This window comes from Ursus arctos, unplaced genomic scaffold (genome assembly GCF_023065955.2).
Source record: "Ursus arctos isolate Adak ecotype North America unplaced genomic scaffold, UrsArc2.0 scaffold_61, whole genome shotgun sequence".
Taxonomy (NCBI): Eukaryota; Metazoa; Chordata; class Mammalia; order Carnivora; family Ursidae; genus Ursus; species Ursus arctos.
The window spans coordinates 126,585-145,005 of NW_026623080.1; the positions used below are offsets into that span (position 1 = coordinate 126,585).

Below are 18,421 nucleotides of genomic sequence, written 5' to 3' on the forward strand. Positions count from 1 at the left end.
GCCTGCTGAGCTCCGCTTCCGCGCCCCCGCTGCAGGTCCTCTGCAAAAGCGCACGTGTTTCTGGGCTGGGCAGGTGCTGGGGACTTGGGTTAGTTCCCACTTTTTTTTTTTTTTAAGATTTTATTTATTTATTTGACAGAGAGAGACAGCCAGCGAGAGAGCGAACACAAGCAGGGGGAGTGGGAGAGGAAGAAGCAGCCTCCCAGCAGAGCAGGGAGCCCCAGGCGGTGCGGTGCTCGATCCCAGGACCCTAGGATCATCACCTGAGCCAAAGGCAGATACTTAACGGACTGAGCCACCCAGGTGCCCCATGTTCCCACTTTTTTATTCTCCTCCACTTTCTCCTGTTTCTCCTCCTCCTCTTCGTCTTCCTCCATCTCCCTTTGTCTAGAACTGTCTTCCAGAGCTCTAGCTCTCCACTGATAAATATCAAATAAAGAAGAGCCAGGGCAGATTGAGGGCTCTGTTTCTCCCTTAAAGTGATGTTTTGCATAGTGTCCAATACCGCTAAATGACAGCCGCTGTGCACCCTGCTACTTCCCTCTGACTACAGTTAGGAAAAAAAATATATGTATTTACCCAGTGCCCAATAACTTGCTGGACCTGGTGCGAGGAAAAGCTAACTTATACTCTGGTGAAAGATCAGCAATCACGTCATGATCCGTATCCGAAAGACATCAGCATCCTAGTCCCTCAAGGAACAGATTAACTATTCAGTGCTGTCCTTTGGGATGGTAAGCTCCAGAGTCATCACTTCTTATAAACACCTTCCATTCATACAATCCAATTTTTAAGAAGTCCAATTATTTTGATGGTTTTCAATTTTACCCGTTTCTCAAGGATGGGTGAAGAATTCATAGAATTTCGAGAATGATAAAAGTCATGTTTTTAACTGTGTCTCTATGATTTCTTTTTACTTTTTAAAAAAAGATTTCATTTATTTATTTGTCAGAAAGAGAGAATGAGAGAGAGCAGAGGGAGTGGCAGGCAGAGGCAGAGGGAGAAGCAGGCTCCCTGCCAAGCAAGGAGCCCAATGTGGGACTCGAGCCCGGGGCCCTGGGATCATGACCAGAGCCGAAGGCAGACGCCTAACGACTGAGCCACCCAGGTACCCCACAATTCTTATTTTTTTAAATATCCAGGGAATAATGTAGATAATGACAGTTACACGGAGAGATTTAAATAGAATTAACCATATAAAAGCAGAATAAATATTTGAAGCCAAAAGGCTAAAAACATATTTTTCTTACGTATTAGTCTTAATCAGAACCACAATGAGGGGCACCTGGGTGGCTCAGTCGTTAAGCGTCTGCCTTCAGCTCAGGGCATGGTACCGGGGTCCTGGGATCGAGCTCCTCATCCAGCTCCCCGCTCCGCTGGGAGCCTGCTTCTCCCTCTCCCACTCCCCCTGCTTGTGTTCCCTCTCTCGCTGGCTGTCTCTCTCTCTCTGTCAAATAAATAAATAAAATCTTAAAAAAAATAAAAACCACAACGAGATACTGTTTCACACCCAGGAGGATGACTATTATCCACAAAATAGAAAATAAGAGGTGTTGGTAAGGATGTGGAGAAGTTGGAACCCTGTGCATTACTGGTGGGGATGTAAATGGTGTAGTCACTGTGGAAAATGGTATGGCAGTTCCTCAAACACTTAGTCAGAATTACCATATGATCCAGCAATTCCACTTCTGGGTATACAACCCAAAGAACTGAGAGCAGGGACTTGAACAGATATCTGTATACACCTGTTCAGAGCAGCATTATTCACAATAGCTGAAAGATGGAAACAACCCAAATGTCCGCTGATGGATGAATGGGTAAATAAAATGTGGTATATACATACAATAAAATATTATTCAGCCTTAAAAAGGAATGAAATTCTGACACATGCTACAACATGGATGAACCTTGAAGGAATCAAGCTAAGTGAAATAAACCAGACACGAAAAGACAAATATTGAATGATTCCATTTATCTGTGATACCTGGAGTAGTTCAATTTGTAGAAACAGAAATTAGGGGCGCCTGGGTGGCTCAGTCGGTTGGGCGTCTGCCTTCGTCTCGGGTCATGACCCCAGAGTCCCGGGATCAAGCCCCGCATCGGGCTCCTTGCTCAGTGGGGAGTTTGCTTCTCCCTCTGCCCCCCCACTTGCTTGTGCTCGCTCTCTCTCTCACTCTTCAAATAAATAAAATCTTTAAAAAGGAAGGAAGGAAGGAAGGAAGGAAGGAAGGAAGGAAGGAAGGAAGAAAGGGAAAGTAGAATGGTAAGGGCACCTGTTGGTTCAGTCGGTGGGGCATGGAACTCTTGATCTTGGGGTTGTGAGTTCAAGCCCCATGTTGGATGTAGAGATTACTTAAAATCTTCAAAAGAAAGAAAGAAAGAGAAAATAGAACGGTAGTTTCCCAGGGTCTGGGAGAAGTGGTACTGGGGAGCTATTGTTTAATGGGTATGGAGTCTCAGTTTGGGAAGATGAAAAAGTTCTGGAGATGGATGGTGGTGATGGTTGGACAACAATGTGAATGCACTTCATGTCGCCAAACTGCACCCATAAAAATGGTTAAGATGGTAAATTTGCTTTATCTGTATTTTATGACAAAATAATAATAGTCTTATTTCTTTTAAAAAACATTTTATTTATTTATTTATTTATTTATTTATTTATTTATTTATTTGAGAGAGAAAGTGCACAAGCCAGGGAAGGGGCAGAGGGAGAGGGAGAAGCAGACTCCCCGCTGACCGGGGAGCCTGATGCAGGGCTCAGTCCCAGGACCCTGGGATCATGACCTGAGCTGAAGGCAGACGCTTAACCGACTGAGCCACCCAGGAACCCCTATTAGTCTTAAATCTTGTTGGAATAATGATTCTGTACTGTGGATATTGGAGAGATATCTAGAATAAATAGTTGAAATTAGGAGCTTAAATGTCGGTTCTTGTAGACTTCAAATTCCTTTTTTTCTCGTGGTGGATTAATGAGTCAATAGCGCAGATGCATGATGGTACCTAGGTAACTAACTACCTAAAGAATATTAGTAGAAGGAGTTGAAGCCTTGAATTGGAAACTATTTCCTTCTTACTCTAGCTTTGTGTTTCTTGTTTTTCTTTTCTTTTCTTTTTTTTAAGATTTTATTTATTTATTTGACAGAGAGAGAGACAGCCAGTGAGAGAAGGAACACAGGCAGGGGGAGTGGGAGAGGAACAAGCAGGCTCCCAGTGGAGCAGGGAGCCCGATGCGGGGCTCGATCCCAGGACTCCGGGACCACACCCTGAGCCGATGGCAGACGCTTAACGACTGAGCCACCCAGACGCCCCTGTATTTCTTGTTTTTCTAACTTTATATTTCATGTTGAAAGAACTCATAAATCTGAAATGAATAGTGGTTCATAGGTAACTAGTTTACAGGAGATATCTGGAAATAGCTAGTAATGCTCGCTGTCAGGAAGCTAAAAAAGCCATTCTTCTCAAATGTAAACTCTTATTTTCTTTTGGAATAACGAGTTAGTACCATAGATATGTAGGGGGACCTAGATGATTAGTTAACAATAGATAACTAGTGGTAACTAGAATAACTGGTCCAAGCTACAATCATTTCCTGTCTAAAAACCACAATCATTTCATGTCTAAATTCTTTTTTTAAAGTAGGCTCCACACCCAAGGTGGGGCTTGAACTCACGACCCCAGGATCAAGAGTCCGAAGCTCCACCAACTGAGCCAGCCAGGTGCCCCTCATGTCTAAATTCTTTTTTTTTTAATTCCTTGTTCTAAAAATGAGTTAATTGGGGGCACCTGGCTGGCTCAGTCGGAAGAGCATGGGACTCTTGATCTCAGGGTCGTGAGTTTGAGCCCCATGTTGGCTGTAGAGATTTCTAAAAAAAAAAATAATAATAAACTTGAAAAACAATAAAAATGAGTTAATTGTGTAGCATCCAGTGGGATTCTAGGTAAACCAGAAGAAATGAGTTGTGAATATTCAGATTTCTGGGGCGGCGAAAGAAAACTTTATGACCACAAGATGGCAGTAGGATACACAAGATTTATTTGGGTGAGGCTTTGACAGTTTTGTGGGAGGTCAGGGCTTGTGTCTGGAGGCTAAGGCTTGTGGTTGCCACCATTTGGAAGGCGGCTGTGGGGGGGAAGGCAAGTTAACTCCTGGGAGAGAAGGGAATCGGCCGAGAGGGCCTCGCGAGTCTAGGCGATGTTATTTAGCAGCATGTTGGAGAGCGCCTGGGTCAAAATCACCAAAGGGCAGCAGTGGCTTGTGGTCTTTATGGCCCAGGGTTTATCTTATCTGTATGTTAGGCTCAATTTCATGGAGTATGTAAAGCAGCCGGGCTATAAATGGCTAAAAATGTGGTTATGGGGGGGGTGCCTGGTTGGCTTAGTGAGTAGAGCGAGCGACTCTTGATATGAGGGTAGTGAGTTTGAGTCCCACGTTGGGTGTAGAGTTTATTTAAAAATATATGTGGTCATGGTTATTTCAGATACTTTTAAAGCAATTGGATGTATAAAAATTTGAGTTTGGCTCCAGCAGGCTTTCAGGGTAATGGGTCTCAGCCTGAGGTAAAGAAATAAGACAACCTCGGGGTCAATAGACTGAGGTTATTTTTGGCTCATTTGTATAACCTACTCAAAGTCATCAAGCCAGAAAAAAACATCATCTTCTGAACCCAAATTCGTATTTCCTGTTGGAATAAAATATTAGCACTGGAGATAAGTAGTAATGCTTAAGCAATTACTTTACTAGAGTTAACTAGAAGTGACTCAGAAAATTGGCAAATCCAGAAAATTGAAAAATCACTCTTCTCAACACTAGCTTCTTATCTCCTTTGAAGAATGAGTTAATACAAGAGATAGTTAATGGTATCTAAGTAACAAGGTAAGCAGAGATATAAGGTGATCATGACGTTAGACCAGGAAATGGAAAAGAAATGATCTTCACGTGTAAATTCTTCTCCGTTGTCGAATTAGTGAATTAGTCCAATACGGAATTAACCATACCTAGGTACCTATTTTATCAGAGGTATCTAGACGTAACAAGATGCACTGGTATATTGATGGTGTTGAAAGAAAACATTCTTCTCACTTCTAAATTTTCATATCTTTTTAGAATGTGGAAGTAGTACTATAATCAGCTAGATTTATTGTGTTTGGTTTATGTAGAGAATTATATACTATCTGAATGATGAGGTGAAGGCAGGGAGCTGAAAAACAGATACTTCTCAATTTTTTTCTCATTGAAGTGTAATAGTAATATAATTAGTGGTAATTGGGTAGCTGTTTAAAGACAACTGGGGAAACAACCAGAAAAGTAACTGAAATCCGGATGCTGAAAAGCAGGTTCTTCTGAAGTGCAACTTATTTCTTCTTGAAATAAGATATTGGAAAGGTAGGTAAATGGTAAATAAGTCACGAAGGCATGGAATGGTAGATAAAACTTAACTAGAGATAACTAGATATAACTGGAAAACTTCCTGAAGCTCAAATGCTGAAAAACACATACATCTTATCTCTCAAATCTTTTTTTAAAGGCAGAATTAGTTATTGCTAGTAATAATTAGTGGTATATAACTACATCGTGTAAACTATGGCTATCTAGAGATAAGAATAATTAGTTAAGGGGCGCCTGGGTGGCTCAGTCGGTAAGCAGTTGACTCTTGATTTCAGCTCAGATCATGATCTCAGGGTCCCGGGATTGAGCCCCACATCAGGCTCCCTGATCAGCAGGGAGTCTGCTTGTGGATTCTCTCTCTCTACCCCTGCCCCCCGCTCTTGCTCTCTCTCTCTCTTAATAAATAAATAAACAAAATCTTTAAAGAAAAGAATAACTAGTTAAATCTGTGGATATGAAAAACACAACCGTACCAACTACAAATTCTCATCTCTTCCTGGAAAAATGAATTACTTCTGCAGATTCTCATTGTACTTTTGTAAATACTTAATTAGAGACAACCAGAGATAATAAGAATAACTAGTTGAAGGCAGGAAGCTAAAAATCAAGTTCTTTGCAACTCTAAATTTACATGTTAGTGCCCTATATATCTGGTGGTACCTTAATCTTTTGTAACCTCGGGATAAATGATGATATTCGAATAATGAGTCAAAACCAGGACACTGAAGAAAAGTGGTTGAATCCAAGAATTTGATAAGAATTCTTCCCAACACTACCTTCTTATCTAGAGTGTGAATCATGAGTTAGTACTACAGATCAGTACTTATACCCAGGAAACTAGTTAATTGGAGAGAGATATGTAAATGAAGCCAACGAGTGAAAACACATTCTTGTTATAACTGACTTCTTTCTCGTTAGCATAATCAGTTAGTTCTATATAACTAGTTGTACCTAGGAACTACCAAACTGGAGACAACTAAAGATAACTAGCGCAGAAGCTAGAAAACACATCCTTTACAACAATTTTAAATCCCTACTTCTTAAAAAAAAAAAAAAAGAATGTGTACTCTAGATCAAATAGCTATAGTGGTACCTAGGTGGGTGATAAAGTTAACGGGAAATTACCAGAGGATATTTAAAACCAGAAATTGGAGGCACCCGGCTGGTTCAGTGGGTAGAGCATATGATTCTTGATCTCAGGGTCATGCATTGGAGCCCCACGTTGAGGGCAGAGTGTACTTAAAAAAATTAAAATAAATAAATAAAATAAGACCTTGAACATTCATGAGTCACCACTCTAAGCTCTTCTCCTTTGGTATAAGAATGAGTTAGTACTATAGGCAGCTTGTGTACTTATTTTACCAGTTAATTAGAGGCAACTGGATATGATTAGAAAAAGTATTTGAAGCCCGAGAGCTGAAAAACACAGCCTTGTAATACTTTGTTCTAATTCTTTGCTGGAACACTGCCTCAGAACTACAGAGCCTAGAAGCGAGACTATAGAGGTAGCATCTAAAAAACTAGCTCTCTATGGGTAACTGGAGGTAACTAGAATGACTAGAGTAAGCCAGAAAAAAAAAAGCACTCTTCTCAACTCTAATCATATTTCTTGTTGGCATAATGCGTTAGTACTTTGACAACTCATGACACCTGGGGGATGAGTAAACTACGGTTGTGATAATTAAAATAATTAGTTGAATCCAGCAAGTTGAAAACATGTTCTACTCACCTCTTCTTATTTCTCTTTGGGATAATGAGTTACCTCTACAGATAACCAGGTGATCAAAGGAACTAGTTAACTAGAAATAAGTGGAGATAAGTAGAAAAACTGGTAGAAGCCAATAACCTAAAAAACATTTTATTCAAATTTAAATTCCTATTACCAGTGGAAAAATGAGTGACTAGTATGCTCATCTAGTGGCACCTAGGTCATTAGTTAAATGGAGCTAAGTAAAAGTAACCAGAATAAATATTTGGGACCAGGAAGTGAATCAAGACATTATTCTCAAATCCAACGTCTATTTCTTTTGATAATATTGAGTTAGTACTGTTGAGAATAGTAGAAACTATTTACTAAGAGGTAGCTAGATATGCTGAGAAGAATAATTGAAGTAGGAAGTTGAAAAACCATTCGTATCACTAGCATGTATTAATTCTTACTATTTTATTTTTTAAAGAGTTATTTATTTGAGAGAGAGAGAGAACACGAGCCAGGGAGAGGGGCAGAGGGAGAAGCAGAATCCCTGCTGAGCAGGGAGCCCAATGTGGGCCTCGATCCCGGGACTCCAGGATCATGATCTGAGCTGAAGGCAGACAACGCCTGAGCCGCCCAGGTGCCCCTAATTCTGACTATTTTTTGTAAAGATTGATTGATTGATTTGAGAGAGAGAGAGCATGAGCAGGAGGGGCAGAGAGAGGGAGAGTCCCAAGCAGACTCCACAACAAGCAGAGAGCCCACTGGGGCTAGATCTCACCACCCCAAGACCATGACTGAGCAGAAACCAAGAGTCAGGGGCGCCTGGGTGGCTCAGCTGGTTAAGTGTCTGCCTTTGGCTTGGGTCATGGTCCTGGAGTCCCAGGATCAAGTCCCACATCGGGCACCCTGCTCAGCAGGGAGCCTGCTTCTCCCTCTGCCCTTCACCCTGCTCATGTTCTCTCTCGCTCTCTCTCTCTCTCTCAAATAAGTGAATAAATAAAGTGTTTAAAAAAAACAAGAAACCAAGAGTCAGTTGCTCAACCGACTACACCACCCAAGCACCCCAATTCTTACTATTTTATTTATATTTATTTATCCATCAGGTCATTTATTCTTGCTATTACTTATTTATTCTTGCCATTATTTCTTTATTTAGCACTATAAATAGCTATTGTAGCTCGGTAACTAGTTTACTAGGGATAGCTAAAGATACCAGGAAATTTGTTTGAAAAACCATTTCTCACAATCCTGATTCTTATCTCTTATGGTCCTAGATTTAGTGGTACAGATTACCTAGCATTGGGCAACTAGTTAAACTAGAATAACTACAGATGAATAGTTGAAGCTAGAATGTAGAAACCGCAGTACACTCAGCCAAAAATTCTTATTTACCATTGAAATAATACATCAGTTCCTTAATTTTCTAAGACCGGTTAGGGAAAAAGTCGTAAGGTAGCTGAATTCTTCAGCCCTCTATTGCAAAAAATTTCTTTACTTCGCCATCAAGCTATTCAGCAAGCCATAAGATTAAAAAGAAATAAAAACCAAGAAGCAAGGATCTAGCTATGAAGCCAAAATAACTCTCTGGAAGACCAGTCTGGCAAGAGGGCAATAAGCACAGTTCGTATGAAACATTACAAAATGCCTTAAGAAGCACATAAAGTTAGAGGCTCCTGGGGGACTCACTCGGTGAAGCATCTGCCTTCAGCTCAGGTCATGATCCCAGGGTTGTAGGATCGAGTCTTGCATCGGGCTCCCTGCTCAGTGGGGAGCCTGCTTCTCCCTCTGCCTGCTGCTCCCTCTGCTTGTGCTCTCTCTCTCTCTCTGACAAATAAATAAATGAAATCTTAAAAAAAAAAAAGGAGTACATAAAGTTAGGTTTGGAACTAAATGCAAATATGAATTGTGCTATGTCTGAGTATGTACTAACCCAGAAAAGAGAGGTGGAATGAGTTATAAAGGGCAGTTTATTTATTTTTTAAAAAGATTTTATTTATTTATTTTTGTGAGAGAGAGAGTGAGAACGAGTGGGGGAGAGGGGCAGAGGGAGAAGCAAACTCCCTGCTGAGCAGGGAGCCTGATGTGGGGCTCAATCCCAGGACCCTGGGATCATGACCTGGGCCGAAGGCAGATGCTTTGCCGACTGAGCCACCCAGGAGCCCCAAAGGGCAGTGTGTTAAAAAATTCTGGTTCAAGGTTGCCTGGGTGGCTTAGTCAGTGAAGCGTCTGATTCTTGAATTTGGCTCAGGTCATGATCTCAGGGTTGTGAGATGGAGCCCATATCTGACTCTAGGCTCAGTGGGGAGTCTGCTTGAATGTCTCTCTCTCCCCCTCTCCCTCTGCCCCTACCCCTGAGTGCAAGCTTCCCCCCCTTCTCTCTCTCTCTCAAATAAATAAATAAATCTTAAAAAAAATTTTAACATTCTGGTTCAGCATGGGAAATGTTAAGGTTTCTTTCATTTCAGCACAAAACAGTTTTCATTAAAATTGTCCTTACTCAATGAAAGTAGGACCAGATAAAGGACTAGCTGGGTGATAGGGCAGTAGCCAACGAAAGTCACCTTGAAATGAAAACTGGATCACTCAGGAAAAGGGACAGGGCTTCTGTGACCTTCTCCTGAGCCTACACATCTATCTAGATGCTATATTCGGCTCAAAATCGATGGGCTCCGTTACTGATATATATCAGGTGACCCACGAAGCACGCTTGGTATTAAAAGTAGCAATATAAGTGAACCTGTGAAAACAAAGTCCATGAAAGCGGAAGCTCAAAATGTCCTGCTCCTTCTAATCGGCCAGAGTAAAACCATGTCTCCAGGAGAATGAGGCAGAAATTAAAAATGGAAGGAATGTGATTAATCTGGAGGCAATGGAATGTGGTCTTGAGAGAAAATAATAAAACAATTCATAGCACAATTTTAATAAGACTTCCACCTTCCCATTCTGGTTGTAGGGGCGCCTGGGTAGCGCAGTCGTTAAAGCGTCTCCATTCTGGTTGTAAAGAGTACTCCCAGAGGATTCTAACACAGATAGTTTTTTTTTTAATTAGAAATTAGAAAAAATTCTAACACAGATAGTTTTATTTATTTATTTATTTGAGAGAGAGAGAGAGAGCATGTTCACATGTGCACAAGTGGGGGAGGGCAGATGGAGAAGGGCAAGCGGACTCCAAGCTGAGCAGGGAGCCCGATGTGGGGCTTGATCCCAGGACCTGGAGATCATGACCTGAGCCCAAGTCAGACGCTTCACTGACTGAGCCACCCAGGTGCCCCCTCAACAGAGAAAGTTTTGATTCGATACCTTGAAATGTGGTGTTGCTCGAAGATTGAAGGGACTGTAAGTTTAACCCTAGACCCCCGCTGCTTAAGTAAGACTTGGAAGGAAGAAATAAATATTGAGTATTTGACTTTTAGAGTCTGGAGTATGTTACAATAATTAATATTCTCTTTGTGTTCCATTTCTAAAGCTTATAATTTGTTCAATTTATATTATCTCAGAATATGTACAAAAATGTCTTAAGCAGCAGGACCGAGTGAAAATATAAACCACATTCTTATACCTTCTTTATGGAAAGAGTGAGAAAACAGTGCTTTTAAGCTTCGGCAAGTTTACACTTTGTGTATTCCGCCAAAGCCGAGGGAAAACCATTTGATTTCCATATCTTGAGCAGCCAGGGTTACTCCATTTTAACATAATCTTCCCAAATGCTGCCAAGAACATAGGTACCTTAGAACAACCAGGAAGATCATACCACATGGTGCATTTTTTTACACCTGGACAAAAGAGAGCATTTTAACTTCTTTCTCTGAAATCCTACCTTCTCTCCTTTCCTGATGACTCCTCGGCATAGCTTTGTTTCTTCTCCACTCCACTGCACTGAATGAATCCAGCTTTGCTGTGAGTAAGCTGGCCTGAAAGTTATTCAGAACAGCCCTTCTCCGATCCAAGCAACTCCTCTGGCTCGAGGAGGAAAGATTATAATGAGGGCAACGTCACCCAAATGATCCCTGGTGTGCACGGTGGGTACAGTGGCAGGTCGGGGATGTTAGTCAATTTAGGAGAGGATAAATTCTCTCAAAGCACCATAGCACCCAGCAGCCTGGGGCGCCTGGGGGGCTCAGTTGGTGAAGTGTCCGCCTTTGGCTCAGGTGATGATCCCAGGGTCCCGGGATCGAGTCCCGCATGGGGCTCCCTGCTCAGCGGGGAGTCTGCTTCTCCCTCTGCCTCTGCCCCCCGCCTGCTTGTGCGCATGCGCGCGCTCTCTCTCTGTCTCTCTCTGACAAGTAAATAAATAAAATCTTTTTTTAAAACCCACCATAACCCTATTAAGTGTTCATTTCTCTTCCTATTCTTTGTATTGTCTCAGTCTGTTTTTTTTTAAGAGTTTTTATTTATTTATTCGACAGAGAGACAGCCAGTGAGAGAGGGAACACAAGCAGGGGGAGTGGGAGAGGAAGAAGCAGGCTCCCAGCAGAGGAGCCTGATGTGGGGCTCGATCCCACAACGCTGGGATCACGCCCTGAGCCAAAGGCAGACGCCCAACCGCTGTGCCACCCAGGCGCCCCCTCAGTCTGTTCTTTTTTTTCAAGGTTTTATTTATTTATTTGACAGAGAGAGCGCGCACAAGCAGGAGCAGTGGCAGAGGCAGAGGGAGAAGCAGACTCCCCACTGAGCAGGGAGCTGGACTCGGGCTGATCCCCAGACCCTGAGATCACAACCCGTGCCAAACGCAGACACTTAACGACTGAGCCTCCCAGGCGCCCCTGTCTCAGTCGGTTCTGGAACTTTCCTTCTGTAGAATATTACTTTGAAGTTGCCAAAACACCGGCTTCCTATTATACTACCTAAAATGTAGGCTATCCCCCACACCGGACTCCAGTACTTCATGGCAGGGCTTCTTGGCTCAAACTCTCTTAAATTGCCCCCGTCCCCCAAGATGTAATATCGCGGAGGCTCTATACACACCTGTTCATTTATCCAGTGTCACCGCAGCATGGCAGTTTAGAGCAGGGACTTGACGTCAGACAGACATGAGGTGAAGGTTGAGCTCTGCCACTTGTAGGCACAGGGATTCGGTCAAATCACTTACCCTCCCTAACGCTCAGTTTTGTCATCTGTAGGCTGGGAATAATTACAGTAACATAGATAAGACGTTTAAAGAACAAGACATGTTGTCCTGTCCTCACTTCTCTGTCCCAGGATGAGATGTAACATGGGCCAAATCATAATTCCTACCAAAATAAGCTACATACAGAAAGCTTATAAGATTATCTTAAGCTATTTTGTCCAGGTATCAGCTTTAAAATGGAAGCTGACTATAATTTAAAAACCAGGATTAATGATATCTAGTACCTTCAAGATCTGCCACATGCCACATGGATCAGGTATTTTATTTATTTCAACTACTCAAAATCATAGATTTAGAATACATGACCAGGGAGGGGCGACTGGGTGGCACAGCGGTTAAGCGTCTGCCTTCGGCTCAGGGCGTGATCCCGGCGTTGTGGGATCGAGCCCCACATCAGGCTCCTCCACTGGGAGCCTGCTTCTTCCTCTCCCACTCCCCCTGCTTGTGTTCCCTCTCTCGCTGGCTGTCTCTATCTCTGTCAAATAAATAAATAAAATCTTAAAAAAAAAAGAATACATGACCAGGGAAGTGAAAAGCTTGAGTACACGAAGAATAATTCTGTTACAACTGCGGTGCTGTAGGGGGCACTGTGTGATTTGGTTTCACAACACACACCTTTAAAACAGGAATCCTGGGGCACCTGGCTGCCTAAGTCCAAAGAGCATGCAACTCTTGATCTCCAGGTTGTGAGCTAGAGCCCCACGTTGGGTGTAGAAATTAAAAAAAAAAAAACTTAAAAAAATATGAGTACTGGCATGTTCTAAAATAATTTATTTCTGCCAAGATCTGGGTTTCAAGATACTATTTCTTGTTAACGAATCAGAGTTCCTTGGTAAAATGGCTGATCTTAGGTCTGGAGCAGGAAAAGTAAAAGAGCTGCTCAGGAAATCTTTGCTCCAGAAAACAAGTACATGCTCAAAGACCAATAAGGTCACGCCAGAAGGGATCACGTGTAGTTTAAAGGAACTTTTATTAGCAAATGTGGGAGGCAACCTGACCATCAAAGAGAATAATCAAAATAAAGAATCAAAAATAATGGGGGCACCTGGGTGGCTCAGTCGGTTAAGCCTCCAACTCTTGATTTTGGCTCAGGTCATGATCTCCGGGTCGTAAGATGGAGCCCGGTGTTGGACTCCATGCTGAACATGCAGTTTGCTTGAGATTCTCTTTCCCTCTCCCTCTGCCCCTTCTCTCACTTGCAATCTCTCTCTCTCAATAAATAAATAAAAATTTAAAGTCTTAAAGAATAAAAAATAATGAAAATATAATCCACTGGCTTATAAAACACACGAGTCCATAATTAGAGAGAAAGGGAAAGACAAGACTGAGGGTCAGAAGGAAGAAGAGAGAGAGGTGAGAGGGCCAGGGATAAAAAAGAAAGATTTCTTTTTAAAAGAATACCAGCTCAGCAGCGCCTGGTTTGCTGTCATTTGAGCATCCAACTCTTGATTTGGCTCAGGTCGTGATCTCAAGGTTGTGAGATCCAGCCCCACATCGGGCTCTGTGCTCAGTGCAGAGTCTGCTTGAGATTCTCTCTCCCTCTCCCTCTGCCCCTCCTTTATTTGAGAGAGAGAGAGAGAGAGTGAGTGGTGGGGAGGGGCAGAGGGAGAGGGAGAGGGAGAAGCAGACTCCCTGCCGAGCAGGAAGCCCGATGCGGGGCTCAATCCCAGGACCCAGAGATCACGACCAGAGCCGAAGGCAGATGCTTGCCCACCTGAGCCACCCAGGTGACCCATAAATAAATAAATCTTAAAATAATAATGAAAAAATAAAAGAATACCAGCTCAGATGGTGACTGCACTTATCATGGTGAGCACTGCATAATGTATAGAATTGTGGAATCACTATGTTGTACACCTGAAACTAATATAGCATTGTGTGTCAACTATGCTTAATTTCTTTAAAAAATGGATACCCTGGGAAAAAATTATATTATCGTTAATAAATTCTAGCTAGGCATTGTTGACTGTCACAGTCTCTAATCTTCAAAAAATAAAAAATATAGAAATATAAGAAACTGCCAGCTTAAAAAGGAGGAAAACAACATTAACATTTATGAAGTAGTCTTGTCAAAACAAACTTTTCTAAAATTTTATTTATTTGACACACAGAGAGAGCACAGATGCAGGGGGAACAGCAGAGGGAGAGGGAGAGGGAGAAGCAGGCTCCCCGCTGAGCGAGGAGCCCTATGTGGGGCTTGATCCCAGGACCCTGGATCATGACCTGAGCCTAAGGCAGAGGCTCAACCAATGGGGCCACCCAGGAGCCCTTCCTGTCAAAATTTTTAACCTGAACTGATTCAGTTATGTTGATAGATCTACCCAGCAGTTGATGGGAAATACAGGAAATATGGGAACAAATTTAATGACACCATAATAAAACAGAGTAATCCAGGAGGTGGGACAATCTACAAGACAACTTTTTTTTTTAAGATTTATTTATTCATTTGACAGGGAGAGCAAGAGAGCGCAAGAAGGGGGAGCAGCAGAGGGCAGAGGGAGAAGCAGACTCCACCCTGAGCAAGGAGCCCGACACGGGACTCCATCCCAGGACCCCGGGATCATGACCTGAGCCAAAGGCAGACGCCTAACCATCTGAGCCACCCAGGTGCCCCAAAACAACTTTTTAAAAAGCCAATGTCATAAGAAAGGTGGGAAATAGATGTATCATAGATTAAAAAACCTGAAGAGATGTAATATCTAAATACAACATAAATGTGATGCATGACCTACTTATTCTAAAAACAGCTATAAAAGACATTTGGGACAATTGGGGAAATTTGAATATAGATTAGGTGTATGATGCTATTATGACATTATTAATTGTTTTAGATGTAGCAATAGCATTGTGGTTATGAAGGAACATTTCCTTTTTGAAGGAGATGTCTGATGGAAATATTTAGAGTTACAATTGTCATGACAATTAACTTATTTTCACAAGGTTTAGGAGACAGACAGACAGAAAACAAATACGACATTTAATTAAAAAAATATATATAGGTGAAGGATGTGCCAGGGTCATAATCCTAGTATTCCTTCATTTTTCCTATTTTTTTAAAAGATTTTATTTATTCATTTGACAGAGAGAGAGAGAGACAGCCAGCGAGAGAGGGAACACAGGCAGGGGGAGTGGGAGAGGAAGAAGCAGGCTCCCAGCTGAGGACCCTGATGCGGGGCTCGATCCCAGGACTCTGGGATCACGCCCTGAGCCGAAGCAGATGCTTAACAACTGAGCCACCCAGGCGCCCCTTTCCTGAGTATTTGAAATGATTTGACAATAAAAATAAATGAGGAAAAGAAAGGATATAAAAATAAGTATTTCCAGACATGGTATACGGTCCCATCATAAAATTCATTTTCAAGAAAATTATATAAAATGTCGCTAATACTTGTAATACATTTAAGGGGATTTCTAAATAAATTTGAGGACTTAGTTAAGCACCAGATTTATGTTCTGCAAATTATACACCCCAACAAAGTTACTCTTGTGCCTGGGGAAGTCGGTAGACTATACTGGTTAAAACAGGTAGAGGCAGGATCACTAAAAAGCTTCTAAGGGTTTGCTCTTGACAGAGAACCCAAGCAAATCCAGCAGAAATATTGCATATAGCTAGTACCTGTCATCTCACATGATTATACCCATCAAATTTCTGGAGGGAAGGATAGAAATGAAAAACATCAGGACTATAAAACCAAAGAGAAACTCACTTCTCCAAAGAGATCCAGTACAACCATTACCTAATCTTACCTTTTCCCGTGCAGGGTTGAGATAGACAGGAAGCATGATAAATACCTTTTATTTCATGCTTAATATTTACTGTGGCTAGTAAAACAAAATACTTATTAGCAAGTGTTCCTCAGCTAAATAATTAGCAAACCTTCTTATTTTTTTTTAAGACTGATTTATTTATTTATTTGAGAGACACAGAGAGAGAACAGAGGGAGAGTGAGAGGGAGAAGCAGACTCCCCATGAACAGAGAGCCCCATGCAGGCCTCGATCCCAGGACCTCCGGATCAAGACCTGAGCGGAAGGCAGGCACTTGACTGACATAAGTAATTAGCAAACCTTCCGATAAGCAATAGGTACAAAGCAAACATGGATGCTGAAAGTGGAATGTAGTAGTTACATGTTCATGCTAACATTGAAAATTGCTTATATTTGAGATGTGCAATTTAAAATGGTAAATGATTTTTTTTTAAATCCCAATCAACACCTGGCGGCAAGCCCTGCACTCTATCACAAGGTCTGAAGCATGTCATGAAATGATTAAATATAATGAGAATTTCCTCCGTTAGGTAATTAGGGACTTATCACTAGGTTCAATTCAGTCACAAACACAAGGGGCAATAAAATTTAAAGCAAACATCGTTCTGTCTCTATTGAAAATGTTAAGATTCTTCTTTTATGCACCAAAAGATTTACCTACTCAGGTTAGTAGAAAAATGTCTACATTTCCAGAGCCCCACATCAGGGGTGCTGTATCCCAGGATAAGCAGGTCTGAGAACAAAATTAGAAGAGTGTGTGTGTGTGTGTGTGTGTGTGTGTGTGTATACACTTGTGCACGCAGTTTGGTTTTGTAAGCCATTTGACTTTGAATGGGTGTGATGTTCAGAACAAGCAATGTGAAATTAACAGTTATGAAAGCACTTTGAAAAGTGAAGTCCTCACACACTTTGGGTACAAAAATTTTATTTAGTGGGGCGCCTGGGTAGCGCAGTCGTTAAAGCGTCTGCCTTCGGCTCAGGGCGTGATCCTGGCGTGCCGGGATCGAGTCCCACATCAGGCTCCTCTGCTATGAGCCTGCTTCTTCCTCTCCCACTCCCCCTGCTGTGTTCCCTCTCTCGCTGGCTGTCTCTCTCTGTCAAATAAATAAATAAAATCTTTAAAAAAAAAAAAAAAAAAAAAAAAAAAAAAAATTTTATTTAGTGTCGGGGCGCCTGGGTGGCTCAGTCATTAAGCGTCTGCCTTCGGCTCAGGGCGTGATCCCGGAGTTCTGGGATCGAGCCCCACATCAGGCTCCTCCACTGGGAGCCTGCTTCTTCCTCTCCCACTCCCCCTGCCTGTGTTCCCTCTCTCGCTGGCTGTCTCTATCTCTGTCAAATAAATAAATAAAATCTTAAAAAAAAAAAGACTACATATGTTAGCGGACTGGAGAGAGAAACTTCCCTCGCTGGCTCTGAGAAAGTAAGCTACAATGATGTGAGATTGCCTATGGTGAGGGCCCCACAGCAAGGAATTTCAGGCAGCTTCTAGAAGCTGAGAGTGGCCTTTGGCAGATAGGCAGCTAACAAATAGGGACGTTAGTCCTAAAACCACAAGGAAATGAATTCTGCCAACAACTCAAATGAGTTTGGGAGTAGATGCTTCCTTAGTCAAGACTCCAGATAAAAACATGGCCTGACTGACACCTTGATGACAGGCTGTGAGACCCTGAATAGGGGACCTAGCAAAGCTATGCCCATACTCCTGACACAAAGAAACTATGATATAATAAATTTCAGTTGGTTTAAGCAGCTACGTTTCTGGTAATTTGTTAACATGGAAATAGAAACTTGTTAACATGGCAATAGAAAACTAACACACACGGGCGCCTGCATGGCTCAGTCGTTAAGCATCTGCCTTCAGCTCAGGGCGTGATCCCAGGGTCTTGGGATCCAGCCCCGCATCGGGCTCCCTGCTCCGTTGGAAGCCTGCTTCCTCCTCTCCCACTTGCCCTGCTTGTGTTCCCTCTCTCGCTGCCTGTCTCTCTCTCTCTGTCAAACAAATAAATAAATAAATAAATAAATAAGATCTTTAAAAAAGAGGAAAGAAAGCTAACACACAAGGTGCAATGGGCTGAGCCAAAGTCTAGCTGTATGGATGTGAAAGGCCTGAATTCCCTGTCATTATCTGGATCAGGGAAGGCAAACAAGTTTCATCCCCTCTTCCTATGCCTGCTAGTGCCACTCTCTGGAGTGTCTTGGGGTAGATGGAATAGTTGACCAGAGATGTCCATGCCCAAATCCCTGTATCCTGTGAATATGTTACGTTATATACCAAAAAAGGACTTGGCAGGGGCGTCTGGGTGGCTCAGTTGGTTAAGGGTCTGACTTCAGCTCAGGTCGTGATCTTGGGGTCCTGGGATGGAGCCCTGTATTGGCCTCTGTGCTCAGCAGGGAGTCTGCTTGAGATTGCCTGTCCCTCTCCCACTGCCCCTTGCCCCTCCACTC

The 18,421-nt window shown here is 42.4% G+C and overlaps 1 protein-coding gene across 4 annotated transcripts in view; it reads right to left on the reverse strand.

Annotated features, from left to right (window-relative positions):
- Positions 1-18,421, reverse strand: part of LOC125281827 (NF-kappa-B-activating protein-like) — a 215,375-nt gene that overhangs the window by 68,526 nt on the left and 128,428 nt on the right. The window lies entirely within an intron of this gene.